Source organism: Pleurodeles waltl, chromosome 3_1 (genome assembly GCF_031143425.1).
Source record: "Pleurodeles waltl isolate 20211129_DDA chromosome 3_1, aPleWal1.hap1.20221129, whole genome shotgun sequence".
Classification (NCBI taxonomy): Eukaryota; Metazoa; Chordata; class Amphibia; order Caudata; family Salamandridae; genus Pleurodeles; species Pleurodeles waltl.
In genome coordinates, this window is record NC_090440.1 from 1,239,146,462 (window position 1) to 1,239,160,971 (window position 14,510).

Genomic DNA, 14,510 nt, shown 5'->3' on the forward strand with positions numbered 1-14,510 from the left:
GCAATGACTATGTTTGCAAAATCTCAGCGTTCCTCATGTGCTGATGACAAATAGGTTGTTGATGTATGTGGCCCTTTATGCTTTACCTGGTTTAGTGGCATGTTACATTTTGCCTGCTAGGTTCGAACTGGGACACTACTGTGATGGGCAGCTTGCAAATATTTGGTTGATTGGATGACATATGTTTATATGTGTGTGCGAATGTGGATCCACTATCACCTGTCTGGGTGTATGTTGTCACTGTAACTTCAAGGTCTCCTCATGAGTTAGTGGCAGCTAATGTTGTTCCAATTGGGTATTGTTTATATCAAAAACTTGAGAGAAGCCATTGAGGACATGGTCACGTACACATGGATGGTCCCACCCTGTCACTGAACACATGTAATGAGACTTTCAAATGATCTACATTTTTGGTCTGAGTGAGAGACTGTCTCAGGTGTCTGGATCAGGCATGTGTAATTGGCACATTTGTACTCCTGTTGGCCTCGGTGGATGGTAATGTATCATGTAACATCCTACCCTCTGTGCAGACATTTGTGATGTTTTCTTTTTTGTGTGATGAGTGTTATGTCATTATTGCTCAATGAGACGACATTCTTCTTCAGCAATTTCGAACTAAAGGTGGTCAGAAATGAATAGGCCAAAGCATGATGTGGTGTTTGTTATCTGTGTTTATTTACAATTGTGCAATAAGTGTTGATATAAGAAATTATGGAACAAAAATTATTGACAAGCTGTTGGCACCTACGCACTCCTGCTGCCGTGTTTTGTTGTTCCCCCTCCTGTTGCAGGCCAGCATCCTCCTCTTCGTCATCTTCAGGCATGTCTGGGTTTGGTTCAAGGAGGGGAATGTTCCTTTTTACACAAATGTTGTGCAATATGGCACAAGTGAGTATGATCTTACAGACCATCTCTGGGGAATAGAGTAGGCTACCGCCAGTGATGTCAAGGCAGCGGAACCTTGACTTTAGGATCCCAAAGGTCCGCTCAACAATGCTGCGTGTCCTCTTATGGGCGTCGTTGTATGCCCGCTCTGCAGCAGTAGTGGGGTTCCCAAATGGTGTCATCAACCAGGGCTGGATGCCATACCCCTGATCAGCTGAAATAGAAACACAGAATGGGATCAATTGGATGTAGAAAGCACTCTTGTACAGACCTTTGATTGCAGTAGTTGTCTTGTGTTGTCTCTGACTCTTTTGTGTACTAATGTGACAACCTATACTTGTAGGGTAAAAGTTTTGCATTGGGTTTTTTCCTTGGCCGAACAAGTGTTTGTTAGCTAGCCTTTTGTCAGCAGTCTGTATTTTTGTTTTATAACAGTGTGCCCTCCCTTGCAGTGTGACTTGTGATACAGATGTCCGTGTGTCTTCACTGGGGGTGAGATGATAGTTCCATGCAGAGTTAAAACATGAAAGTGTAGTTGAAACGTTCATATGAAAGTACCCTGGACACCCCATACCTTAAGACTTATGCAATGTGTTAAGGTACAGGTTATTGTGACACTTCCAATTTGCAAGGTGACATTTAGGCAACCACACTCATTAATGTCTTCACATTAAGCTGTGGAGTACATTCCAATGTGTGACAGGTTCAATGGTGACTTCTGACACATGGCTAGTGATGTGAGTACCTCAGTGTGTTCCTGGCTAGGTGTTGCTAATGTGGGGTATGTGTCTTTTGTCCTAGAGGGTTGCTGTGCAGTGTGTATATGAGTTAGATTTTTGTCCTTACCAACAACTAGTCCATTGCCATACCGTCCATCCTGGAAGTGTTGGTTGATGGTGCAGTGACGGAAGATGAATGCGTCATGTACACTCCCAGGATATTTAGCCACGATGTTGCTGATCAATCCCTGGTGATCGACTATGGCCTGCACGTTGATTGAATGTGTGTGCTTCCTGTTGCGGTAGAGGTGTTCAGTCGCAGCAGGTGGCACAAGGCGTACGTGTGTGCAGTCGATTGCACCAAGGACGTGTGGAAGCCACTGATGGCGTAGAACCCCTGTTTAGTTTCCTGCTGCTTCTGCAGTGTGTTAGGGAAGCAGATGTGGCGGGGTGTCAGGCGAATGATGGCATCCAGTACTTTTGGCAGGAATGCAGAGAATGATGGTTGGGATATTCCACCAACCAGGGCACCAGTTGTCTGAAACGAGCCACTTGCCAGCAGGTGAAGTATGGCAAGCAGCTTGGTTTCTGTTGGTATGGTGTGGGGTGTCACCAAAGTGGGGGCCAACTGCTGTTCGATATTTCTCAGCAGCTGCTGAATGGCCTGCCAGTTCAACCGGTACCTCTGGATGATGTCGTGTTCTCTGAGGCCATGCAGGGTTGTTCTTGGGCGGAATATCCTCTCCTGCCTTCTGCGCTGTCTTTGGGGTCCCTGCTGTTGTTGTTGTGGCTGCTGTTGTTGCTGCAGGGCTCTGCGTCTACGTGCACGCTGAAGAAAAATCACCTCCATGTCTCCCTGTTGCTGCTCTGCTGCTCTGCTGCTCTGCTGCTCTGCTGTTTGTTCTGTGTGTTCTGATTAAATACAGGTGAGTTTGCCCCATTTTAACGCCTGCCCTGACCCAGGCATTAAATTTTGACGCACATCGGGTTTTGCGTCATTTTTTTGCTCCGCCTACCGGCCGGGAGTCCTTGTTGCCCGGAAGCATAAATACGACGCGCGGCCGCGTGCGTCGTTTTTTGGACGGGAACGCCTTCCCTGCATATCATTAACGCAGGGCGGGGTGCCGCTTCCAGAAAACGGCGCACACTGCGGAATTTTCTTGTGCGCTGCCTCGGGCGTCAGGGTTTAAATATGGGGCAACGTTTGCGCTGATTGTGCATCAAAATTTTTGACGCACATTCGGCGCAAACGGAGTATAAATATGCCCCAAAGACTTTTCTTTAAACCATCCTATATCCTAAACCCTAATTAAATTTAACAGCAAATCTGATTTTTTTAATAACCAAAAGGAGACACGACTCCCTCATGGATTCACAAAACAAAAGCACAAATGAAATGCACAGCAACCTATATATTTTTCATATGTCGTTCTTTTTATTTTCCGTGTACCACTACGTTTCTGAATACCTCAGTGGAAATGTAATTAGGTATATTAATAGATGGACAAGTAGGAGAGTGGATCTTTGAGTGGGTACATGAAAGTATGAGTGGATGTATAGCTATCTTCTTCACTGTGAGTGACTGTTAGTGAATCTCTAACTGTCTGAATAACTCTCTTAGTGCATGCATAACGATGTCTCTGGCTGTCTGAATGTGTATGTAAGTGTATGAGTGGGTCTTTCAGTTGGTATACTAGTGTCACTAGCTCTGTGTCTGGTGCATGAGTGTGTCACTGATCTTTTGTATGGGTACATGAGTGCCTTTATAGGTCTCTCAGTGGGTGTACAAGTGTATGGCGGGGCCTGTAAATGGTTGTTGAGTGTCTGAGCGGGTCTGTGAGTCATTGTGAGAGGGTCTGCAAGTAGGTGTGTCAGTATCTGAATGGGTCTCTGAATTGGAGTATGAGTATCTGAGTAGTTGTCTGAGTGGCTGTACAAGGGTCTGCCTGGGGCTGCAACTGGGTGTGTGAGTGTCTGAGTGGGTCTGTGACTGGGCAGATGAGAGTGGTGTGAGTGGGTCAGTGAGTGGGTTTTTGATTATCTGAGTGGGTGTGAGTGTCTGAGTGAGTCTATGAGTGGATATATCATTGTCACTTGGTCTGTGAGTCACAAATCTGAGTGGGTTTGTGAGTGGGTGCTTGAGAGTCTGAGTAAATCTGTGAGTGGGTGCATGAGTGTCTCAGTGGGTCTGTGAGTGGACATACAACTCTCAGTGGATCGGTGAGTGAGTGCATGCATGTCTCAACTGGGACTGTCAGTGGGTATCGGAGTGTCTGAGTTGGTCTGTGAGTGCAGGTATTTGTCTGATTGGGTCTGTGAGTGGGTGGGTGAGTATCTGAGTGAGTCTACAAGTGGATTTATGAGTGCCACTGGGTCTGCAAGTGGGAGCTTGAGAATGTGAGTGGGTCTGTGAGTGGGTGCATAAGAGTCTGAGTGGGTCTGTGAGTGGGGCTGTTAGTGTCAGTGGGTGTGTGTGGGAGTGCATGAGTGTGTGACTGAGGTTATGAGTGGGTATCTCAGTGTCTAAGTGGGTCTGTGAGTGTGTGAATGCCTGAGTGGGTCTATTAGTGTGTAGGTTAGTGTGTGACTGCATCTGTGATCATGTATCTGCATTTCCAAGTAGGTCTGTGAGTATGTGTATGAGTGTCTGAGTAGGTCTGTGAGTATGTATGTAAGTATCTGAGTGGGTCTGTGAGTGGCTGTATGACTGTCAATGGGTCTTCAAGTGGGTGGTTGAGTATCTGAGAGGGTTCATGAATGGGTGCATAAGAGCCTGGGTGGGTCTATGAGTGGGTGTTTAACTCTCTGTGGGTCTTTGAGTGGGTGCATGAATGTCTGACTGGGTCCGTCATTGGGTATCTGAGTTTGTGACTGGGACTGTGGGTGGCAGCATAGGCGTCAGTGGGTCTGTGAGTGAGTGTATGAGTGTGTGGGTCTATGAGTGGGCATCTGAGTGGGGCTGTGAGTGTGTGGGTGTGAGTATCTGACTGGGTCTGTGAGTGGGTGTGTAAGTATCAGAGTAGATATGTGAGTGGCTGAGTGTTAATGGGTCTGCGAGTGGGTGCTGGAGTGTCTGAGTGGGTCTGTGAGTGGGTGCATAAGAGTCTGAGAAGGTCTTTCAGGGGGTATCTGAGTGTGTCACTGAGTTTGTGAGTATGTATCTGAGTGTCTGATTGGGTCTGAGAGTGGGTGTGTGAGTATTTGAGTGGGTCTATGAGTGGATGTATGAGTGTCACTGAGTCTGTGAGTTGATGCATAATAGTCTGAGTAGGTCTGTAAGTGGGGTTATAAGTATCAGTGGGCCTGTGAGAGAGTGTGTGAATGAGTCTATGTGTGGGTATATGAGTGTCTGAGTGAGTCTGTGAATTTGTGTGTGAGTGGGTCTGTGAGTGGTTAAGTGAGTGTCTGAGTGGGTCCAACAGTGTGTGTAACAGTGAGTATGTGAATATATATATTTTTTTCTTTATCTGCAGGACACGCAACCTCATTGTGACTTTACACACGGGGGTCATGCTGAGCACTGCGAGACTCCATGATTATAAGAAAAAGGGGATTTTTAACCTTTTTAATCTCATAATGGTTACCTCACAAGCCCATTCATTACCCGTATAGGGTCTGGGTACCTCTACCCTGACCCTTTCTATACATTTTTCACTAAAAATCAATACCTGAGGGCCATTGCAGGCTGATAAGATGGTGGTTGCAGCTTTCTGAACAGCATGTGGTCACCCAATCAGTATTGCTTCTGGTGTACAGAATTGCGATGCTTTGCCAAAGAGTTGCAACGGATCCGTATCCCTATATATACAAATGTGTTTTCCATTTAATTAAAAGAAAACCATTCAATGGATTCACATCAAATTACAAAAAGGTTGCTTTCTCGACCAGGACCTACCTTTCTGCCAAATTTGGTGGAATGCTGCCCAGTAGTTTTGACGCTATCGCTGTTCAAAATCCCAGTCGAAAAATGAATTGAGAAAAAGTGTTTTGGGACCTCCCTTGTTATTTTCCTCCACTTCACTGTTTACCCAGACAGCAGTAGACGTGACTGGTGAATTTTTTGGGAACATTTTGTGAAGATTCATCAACCAGTGCAAAAGATATAGGCAAGTAAAAAATGATTCTTCTATTGAAACTAGGTCCTATCTATAGCTATATTCAGGCCAGGCAGTCGCTCATTCCATATAATGAAAGCCCCAGGGAGGTGGCAGTCCCCAGGGGCTGTGTGGAGGCTAGGTGGTATTACAATGAACTATGCCCACAGGACAACTTAGCCCATCTGGGGGGGTTCAGAATTAAGAATTTTCCCAAGATCTGTGGATATACCATGAATTGCAGTGAAAATATTAAAAAAATGTTTTTTCGCTCTGGAGAAGTCCCTTTTGGACCCCAGCACCAGAGCTATGGGTTCAGGGTGTCTGTACCCTGGCCCCTTTTCTTTATTTTTAACCTTTTTTCCGGGACACGGCTGGAGCCAAGTCCCAAGATGGCTGCCAACACTTCCTTGTTGAAGCATTGGCAGAAAATCAGATCTCAGCAAGAGATCAGGAGGGGTCAATAATCCTTCACGTCCTCAGATATACAAATTTGGATTTCCTTAAATTTCTCGAAAACTACTGAACGGATTTACACCAAATCACAAAAAGGCCGCTTTCTGGACCACAATTTACCTTTCTGCCAAATTTGGTGTAAATCTGTCTAGTGGTGTAGGCGCTATCACTGTTCAAAATCCCTATGAAAAAATGAATGGGGAAAATGCATTTTGGGACCCCCCTTTTTTCTCTGACCTCGCTTGACGTGCTGATTATGACTTTGGTGGTATTTTGGAAAGACCGCCATGCTGGCAACTGCCGATATACCACCAGTGATGGCAGTCTTCTGACCACTGCATTACGAGCACACACAGGAGACAGCCAAAAATCAGGCCTAATAACACCACTGCCGGGCTGACCGATGGCCAGGAAGAGGCAGTCTCACCACCAGCACTGAATGAGGATTCCTGTCGCTGGGTGCGATATCGCCAGGGTTTTCTTGGTGGGGCGACCATTGCAAAAAGCCTTGGGGTTTGCTGCCTCGTAATCCGGTCAGCCATCTCAGGCATGCCGCCGGCCCTGAGGAGGTCACTACTGTCTGCAGCGGTCTGCCCACACCAGCGGGACTGGCGGTGTTGTGGTACTTTGGCTTTGGCCCAGCCACCACACTCATAATGCAGCGGTCTTTACCAAAAGGACCAGAGTGATGAGAATGCCACTTCCACCACAGCAGTACACATACTGCCAAACTAGTAATGAGCACCTAGCTCCTAACTATAACTACCTAGTGGCATATTGTACACAAACAAAGACAACACTGCACTCCAGGAGCCACAGTATCCATTTATTTCCAACCTTGAAAATTCTAAACCCACAACGCATTTCGGCATCCATCTTTTTCAAGTGGGTGCAGTCCTTAGTAGTACACATTTCCATACTCATATATATATATTCAGGGCATTCTGGAAAATGTAGTTGCTAAGTGACTGTAGTAGTTCCTTTCTCATCATAGTGATAGACTTTCATACATTCACCAGTTCATTATTACGAGAATGGACATGCTGCTTACCTCTGGACCCTTACTCCCACTCTAGTAACTGGTTGCATCTGTGTTTCAGAACCAAGAACAGGCACTCTCCATGTCACTTAGAAGGCCCAATCTAGAAAATGAAGAAGTCACGCTAGGCGCATTAGAAGTTTCAGCTTAAAGCCTCTTTTTGTCTCTCAAAGTTGAGTACACATGCCGGAGATCCGTATCTCACTGCCAACTTCCCATTTTCATATGATGTTAATAACAACACCGGGTGCCGCTGCTTTCTTTACTACATCCAAAAGTGTCCTCCATGCAGTGTGCTCTGACTGTCAGTGCATTGTCAATGGAATTTATATATAGGTAGATATTACCTACTGGAAGTCACACTGAGAGTCACACACCCACTCACAGACCCACTCAGACAGTAACACACTCACTACAGACCCACTCTTACACTCACAGACCCATCCAGACACTCATGCATGTACTCAAAGACCCACTCAGATGTTTACATACCCTCTCACAGACCTACTCAGAAACTTACTCATCCACTCACAGACCTACTCAGATACCCAAGCACCATTCACAGACCCACTCAGAAACTAATGAACCTACTCATAGACCCACTCAGATACTCATGCACATACACACATATCTACTCAGATACTCACACACCGATGCAGACTCTCATGTACCCACTCACATACCCTCTCAGACACTCACACAACTACTCACAGACCCACTCAGGCATTCATGCACCCACTCACAGATCCACTCAGGCACTCATGTACAAACTCACAGACACACTCAGACAGCATCCATTCACGGACCCTCTCAGATACTTATGCATCCACTCAGACACTGAAAAGACTCACTCACAAAGCCAGTGAGACACTGATGCACCCACTCACAGACCCACTCAGACACTCATGCACCCACTCACAGACCCACTTAGACACTAAGGCACCCAGTCACAGATGCACTCAGATACTCATACACCCATTCATAGATCCACTCAAGCACCCACTCACAGACCCACTCAGAAACTCATGCATCTACTCAGAGACCCACTCAGACACTCTTGGAACCACTCACAGACCCACTCAGTCACTCACATGATCACTCATAGACACACTCAGACACTCATGCGAGCACTCACAGACCCACTCAGGCATTCATGCACCTATTCACAAAGCCACTCAGACACTTGCATACCCACTCACATCCCCTTTCATACACTCACACAACCACTCACAGACCAACCCGTGCACTCATGCACCGATCTCACAGACTCACTCAGGCACTTATGCACTCACTCACAGACCCACTTAGGCACTAAAGCACTCACTCACAGATGCTCTCAGGCACTCATGCACCCACTCACAGACCCACTCAGACAATCAGGCACCCACTCAAGACCCACTCAGAAACGTAATCATCCATTCACAGACCCACTTAGACACTCCTGCATGCACTCACAGACCCACTCAGGCACCCATGAATCCAGTCACAGACTCACTCAGACACTCATGCAATCACTGACAGAGCCACTTATGCACCCACTGACAGACCTAATCAAACTCTCATGCACCCACTCACAGATCCACTCAGACACTCATGCACCCACTCACAAACCCACTTGGGCACTTACACACCGAGTCAGATGCATTGAGTTAAATACATAGTTATGAATTTTAAATGTGCTGTGTATATTGAATGTCTGCTTTTGTTTTGCATATTTGTGACAGATTCACAAATCTTTTTAAAAAGTAAGTAAAGGAGATTTGAAAAGAAAATGAACCAGTTTTGGTGCAATAGGGTGGCTCTGACAAGAGCACAAGTGTTTATTGTGTGTAGATTATAACTACACATAATACAGGATGCAGTGTTTCTGAGAAACGATCTGCTCCCTTTCTCTGTGAAGTGCACTCCATTATTTCTATCAATTCCATCCATGTCAAACCATAGGTTGTTGTAGATAAAGCCCAAGTTATGATCTCTGAGGAATGCTGAGACAGTTTTATTAACAGGTTTCCTAGCTTTGTCTGTTTGTGGACAGAATTTGTTTGACCACTTACATTTCTGTTTTTGGCTTAAGTTAGAGAATACCAAAGTAGTGTAAGAGAAAAGTATTATTAACTGAGCAAGGGTAGCCTTCATTAGGATTTCCTGTCCTACCCCAGTAAATATGCCCAGGTCATTGCCAACACTGTGCACATTTATGAGGTCTGAATGTTGTCCCTCCCTAATGCTTTCAACCAAAAGCAGCAATTGATTTTAATTTAACCTTCTTTGGCCAGTATAAGTAATGTCCACATCAGGCAAACCCACGTCATTGTCAATGTCACTGTTTCTAGCATATTCTCTGTCCCAAAACACAAGCTGGGTCCCACAATCCACAATCTAAGCAGTCAGTGTAGGAAAAGGAGGGAAAACACATAGGAGCCTTGAGCACAATGAGATAGGTTTGAAATTGAAAGACTTTTAAAATATAGGGTATGAGTTGTTTAAACAATATGATACATTTCATTGGATGGAGTCAATAACTTGATACTTAAAATTAGGTAGTGGTTTTCAGGAACATGAACGTACATCTGTTATTGGCTGTGGTTAAAATAAACAAAATGTAATCTACCCTTGGATATGTTTGAAATTGAATACTGTCAACCACATCTGCTGCAGTTGAGCTGTGGTTTGGTGTGTAGGTTCTAGAATGTACTATGAACTTCTGACCTACTGATTTAACAGAGTTTTTATGGAAATTGTAATTAATTTTTGGGGGAAGGGTATTAAAGTGACTGCACTACATTTTACTGAAATTATAGTTCTTTAGTTATATTATAGAACAATGAGGGTGTGTTTTTCTAATGAGAAGTTGCTTTCGAAGTGTAGTGTACCATTAAAGTATTAAAAAAAGTAAGGTATATATATTTTTGAACCCCCATAAATATTGGGGAATCCATTGTGACCGTTTGTGCTGAGTTCTCAAATGCGTACAAACCCTGTACCATGTTAGGCTTCTTTACAGGAATGCCAGAAAGGGTTAACACAAAACAACCACAGGCAAGTGTAGCAAGAAAAGTAAAATATGAAAGGCATGTTTTGATTTGCTGGCTTCAGCAGTATCACTACCTGCAAACTTGAAAAGATTTACATTTATGGTTGAGAGTGGTCCACCATTTTTATGCTTAATTGTCACGTTTACTAAGACAGTTAAAACTATCAAGTAAGAACAAAGAAACATTGAATCAACAAACTCAATTTCCAAGTATTTTTCAATAGAGTGTACTTTAAAAGAAAATTTGAGGGCTGCTTTTGCTTCTAATCGAGCGACAATTGAATTAGAAATATGAATATGCTAATTCTTGCTTCTAAATGAATTTGATCTTAAATTGATTTTAGTCATCCATTGCTCCATGAGGAGCTGGCATGTTTTATTATGTTTTTATTTCATTGTTGAGGGGTTTTTATCTATACTTTATACTATGTATTAGAATGTTTTATATTTTTATTGTCTTACTCGTTTGTGCTTTTATGGCTAATAGCCGCAAAAAAGCTTTTGGACTGAGTTTTATTTTTTTGTTATAATGAAAGTCTACACATCTCAGAGTTCAAAGGAACAATACTGGACTGGAGCAGTGCATCACACCGAAGCTTTGAAACTCACCACATATGTAGTAGGTAGCATTTAATGTAGTGTAGTGTGTGCCAGGCTTGTATGTGCTTGAATAGTAAGATATGAATTTCTAACTGAAAGTCAGTCACCTTTGTATTTTGAGACCCCAAGTTATTCTTGTGTACAGTTTTATTTTAAAAGAAAATTTGAGATTGAAAATGTATAGGTGTATGTGGGTTTGATAATAGTGTGTATGATATGTGTAACAGTATTCCAAGTCTATGAGGGGATATGAGTGTAGCTGAATTTTATGAATGTTTGAATAAGTATGTTTCTGGATGTGCAAGTATAAGAGTGTGTGTGTGAGGGTGAGAGTAGTTGTCAGAGAAGCTAATTAGTAATATGTTGCCCCGAATTTGTAGACAGTAAAAAAAATAGTTTCTCCATGGTGCAATTGAAATAACAATTGTTTTCTATGCTTTAAACTACTGAACAAAGGTACTAGCAGCCATGCAGACTTTCAGAGCTCCATGCGTTAAAACTTCTCCAGACCAATGTTTTCTTTTCAATTCTTAGACTAGTGGTTTTGGCCTCTAGCTTTTGAGGGTTTATCTAAATCCCCAAGTAGTACAGACAGTGAGGACGGAAGTCATGGTGGCAGATATGGGGGCATTAACCAACATATTACTGCACACTTCCATGAAAGGAACATGTGTGAGATAACAGTCCAGGAACTGAGCAAGGCTATAGGAGGCATTGTTTCTAATAAAGCTCATGGCTTGGGTAAAATACTGGGAGACTTGTTTCTGAGTGAGCCAGGAACCTGGAGTGCTCTTTTTTCAATCGTATTACCTGCTATCAAGAAGGGGACCCCATTACTGTCCATGTTGATGTGGTATTCACATTTATAACAGTGAAGATTAAACCTTAGTGCAGCTGTAAATTAGTTCCTTCAGCAGTTGATAGAGCTTCCTTTTACCACCCCTTTGTTACCAATAAGGCTGGATCTTTGCCAGAGACCAGTTAAAGATAAAGTGGGTCTTTGTGCTTTGCTTTATTGAAGACAAATCTGGCTTACACAGGAACTCTCTGCATATCATAATAGGTTGGAAGAAGTTCTGGCTATTCTAGGTGACAATGCTAATCATTGGATTTGATAAGTAAGGGCTACTCTACGGACATTGGGCTGGAGCACTTGCGGTTAAACCCTGGCCTATCATTGCCGATTCCTAGAGCTTCAGTTAAAACAATGTATTGGTAGTATAAGGTTTGGGTGAACAATTGGGACTGAATAGAGGACAGTTAACAGAAACCTTCATGTCAGGTAAAGACACCTATTTGAGGGAGAACTTCTTGGATAAGATCCAACCGCCAGTGGCTAGGTGATTGAATATGCATCTGAGGTATGGTACTTTACCAATTAGTCACTTTACTGCCAACTGGACAAAAACCAAGGGGCACATTAAAGGGAAAATTATGGTGTGCGTCGCTGTGCTAAATTTGGTAGCGTCATGCACCGTCATTTTCAAATGCAGGGATGCACCTTATTTACTAAAATACTGCCCAACCCTGTGTTTCCCCCAGCACCATCGCTAACTATATTGCTGCCATGCGCCATCCCAGAAACCCTTGCACAACAGTGCAAGTATGGCTGCGTTGAGAGGGAGTTTGTTTATTTTCCGGGAAGGAACACCTTTCTGCACAAAAACAATCTTAAATGGGCATGTGCTCTTTATATGTGTGCTGCAGAAAAAGAAAGAGCAAAAAATGAGGAGAAATGAAAGCATTTCACCTCGTTGCGCCATGCCGACGCCACCCCTGGAGTAGCATTAGATTTTGGCGCTGCCTCAGGTTTACGAAAACTCGCGCGCCCCTTCCACACAAAGTGCTGCATGTGAAGGGCCCGTAAATACAAGGTGGTGTTAAGCTACATAAAGTGGCTTAAAAACACATTGTAAATAAGGTGCAGTGCAAGCACCACCAGAGCATCACTAAAAGTGACACTCCTGTGGCACTAGGTGCTCTTAAATATGTCTGATCAAGATGCTCAATGTATATATTGTGGCACCTATGAAGAGACTATTGAGCATGTCCTGTTCTTCTGCCCGCTTTCCCCAAACAGCAAGAGAAAATGGATTGCTCCACTTTGCCAGAACTTATGCGTTAAAGAGCTTGCAACTGCAGCTAGGCTTTTGAAGCATCATGTAAGCCCCCTAACTGTGTTTGGGGTCAGTAGGTATTTGCTAGTTATTTGGAGAACCAGAAAAAGACTGAGGGCTGCTTTTGCTTCTAATCGAGCGACAATTGAATTAGAAATATGAATATACTAATTCTTGCTTCTAAATGAATTTGATCTTAAATTGATTTTAGTCATCCATTGCTCCATGAGGAGCTGGCATGTTTTATTATGTTTTTATTTCATTGTTGAGGGGTTTTTATCTATACTTTATACTATGTATTAGAATGTTTTATATTTTTATTGTCTTACTTGTTTGTGCTTTTATGGCTAATAGCCGCAAAAAAGCTTTTGGACTGAGTTTTATTTTTTTGTTATAATGAAAGTCTACACATCTCAGAGTTCAAAGGAACAATACTGGACTGGAGCAGTGCATCACACCGAAGCTTTGAAACTCACCACATATGTAGGAGGTAGCATTTAATGTAGTGTAGTGTGTGCCAGGCTTGTATGTGCTTGAATAGTAAGATATGCATTTCTAACTGAAAGTCAGTCACCTTTGTATTTTGAGACCCCAAGTTATTCTTGTGTACAGTTTTATTTTAAAAGGAAATTTGAATTAGAAAACAGCAGTGCCAAGCCTTAAACTTGTACCACACTGCTAAGCTATGCTGTAGATAGGCAATAGAGCAGGGAGGTTTGTGCTTAAAATGAGAGACATATGCTTTTCAGGATCACTCAATAAAATAACATGTGCAACTCAGAACCCTACATCCAATAAAAGATCCAGTCTCTCACCCATACTGCAAGTCACAGATCTATTTTAAAAAGCATACACCCCCTGATACACTGAGTCAGTCAATAAAAGAGGCAGTTATGCATTTGCTCACATTCCCACACAACAGTAATATGCCTAGCTCTATCAAAGGCAGTTGCACACAAAGTTACAGAACTCTTTACTCAACAACACAGCCAGCGAGGTTCTTATAGTCAGTCACATATATATCTAGAGAGCTGTGGATTCTCTACAAGAGCCACTGAAAGATAGGATAGATATTTCAACGCCTAGTGGCACACCCATAGAGGGACAGTCACTGAGATTTTTTGACAAATAGTGACACAGCCAAGTTTCCCATTCAGGCTAGAACTGCTTTAAATATGGCTTGGGCCTACTACTGCAGAGCCAATGTGTGCAATTTGGGTGCCAGGTCCAATTGGCATTCGAAATCCCCTGTGCCAAACCTTAATCTCTTGTTGTACTAGACGTAAGTCATTGCTCAGTTAGGCTGTAGGTAGACCATACAGCAGGGTGCACTGAAGACTGCTAATCAGACCTCAGTGCCAGTGTTGTGTAGCCATTTTTGTTATAGCTCCATGCACGTTATTTTAGCAAAGTAGGCCTGTTGCTGTGCACTTTAACCTAGATATATTTTATTCAGCTTTGATTTGATTTTAACAATAGCCACATTTGCGGTCTTGTTGTATTTCTTTCGTTCATTCGTTAGCTTAATTTCGGTAAAAATAAATACCATAAAAGCACACCACAATT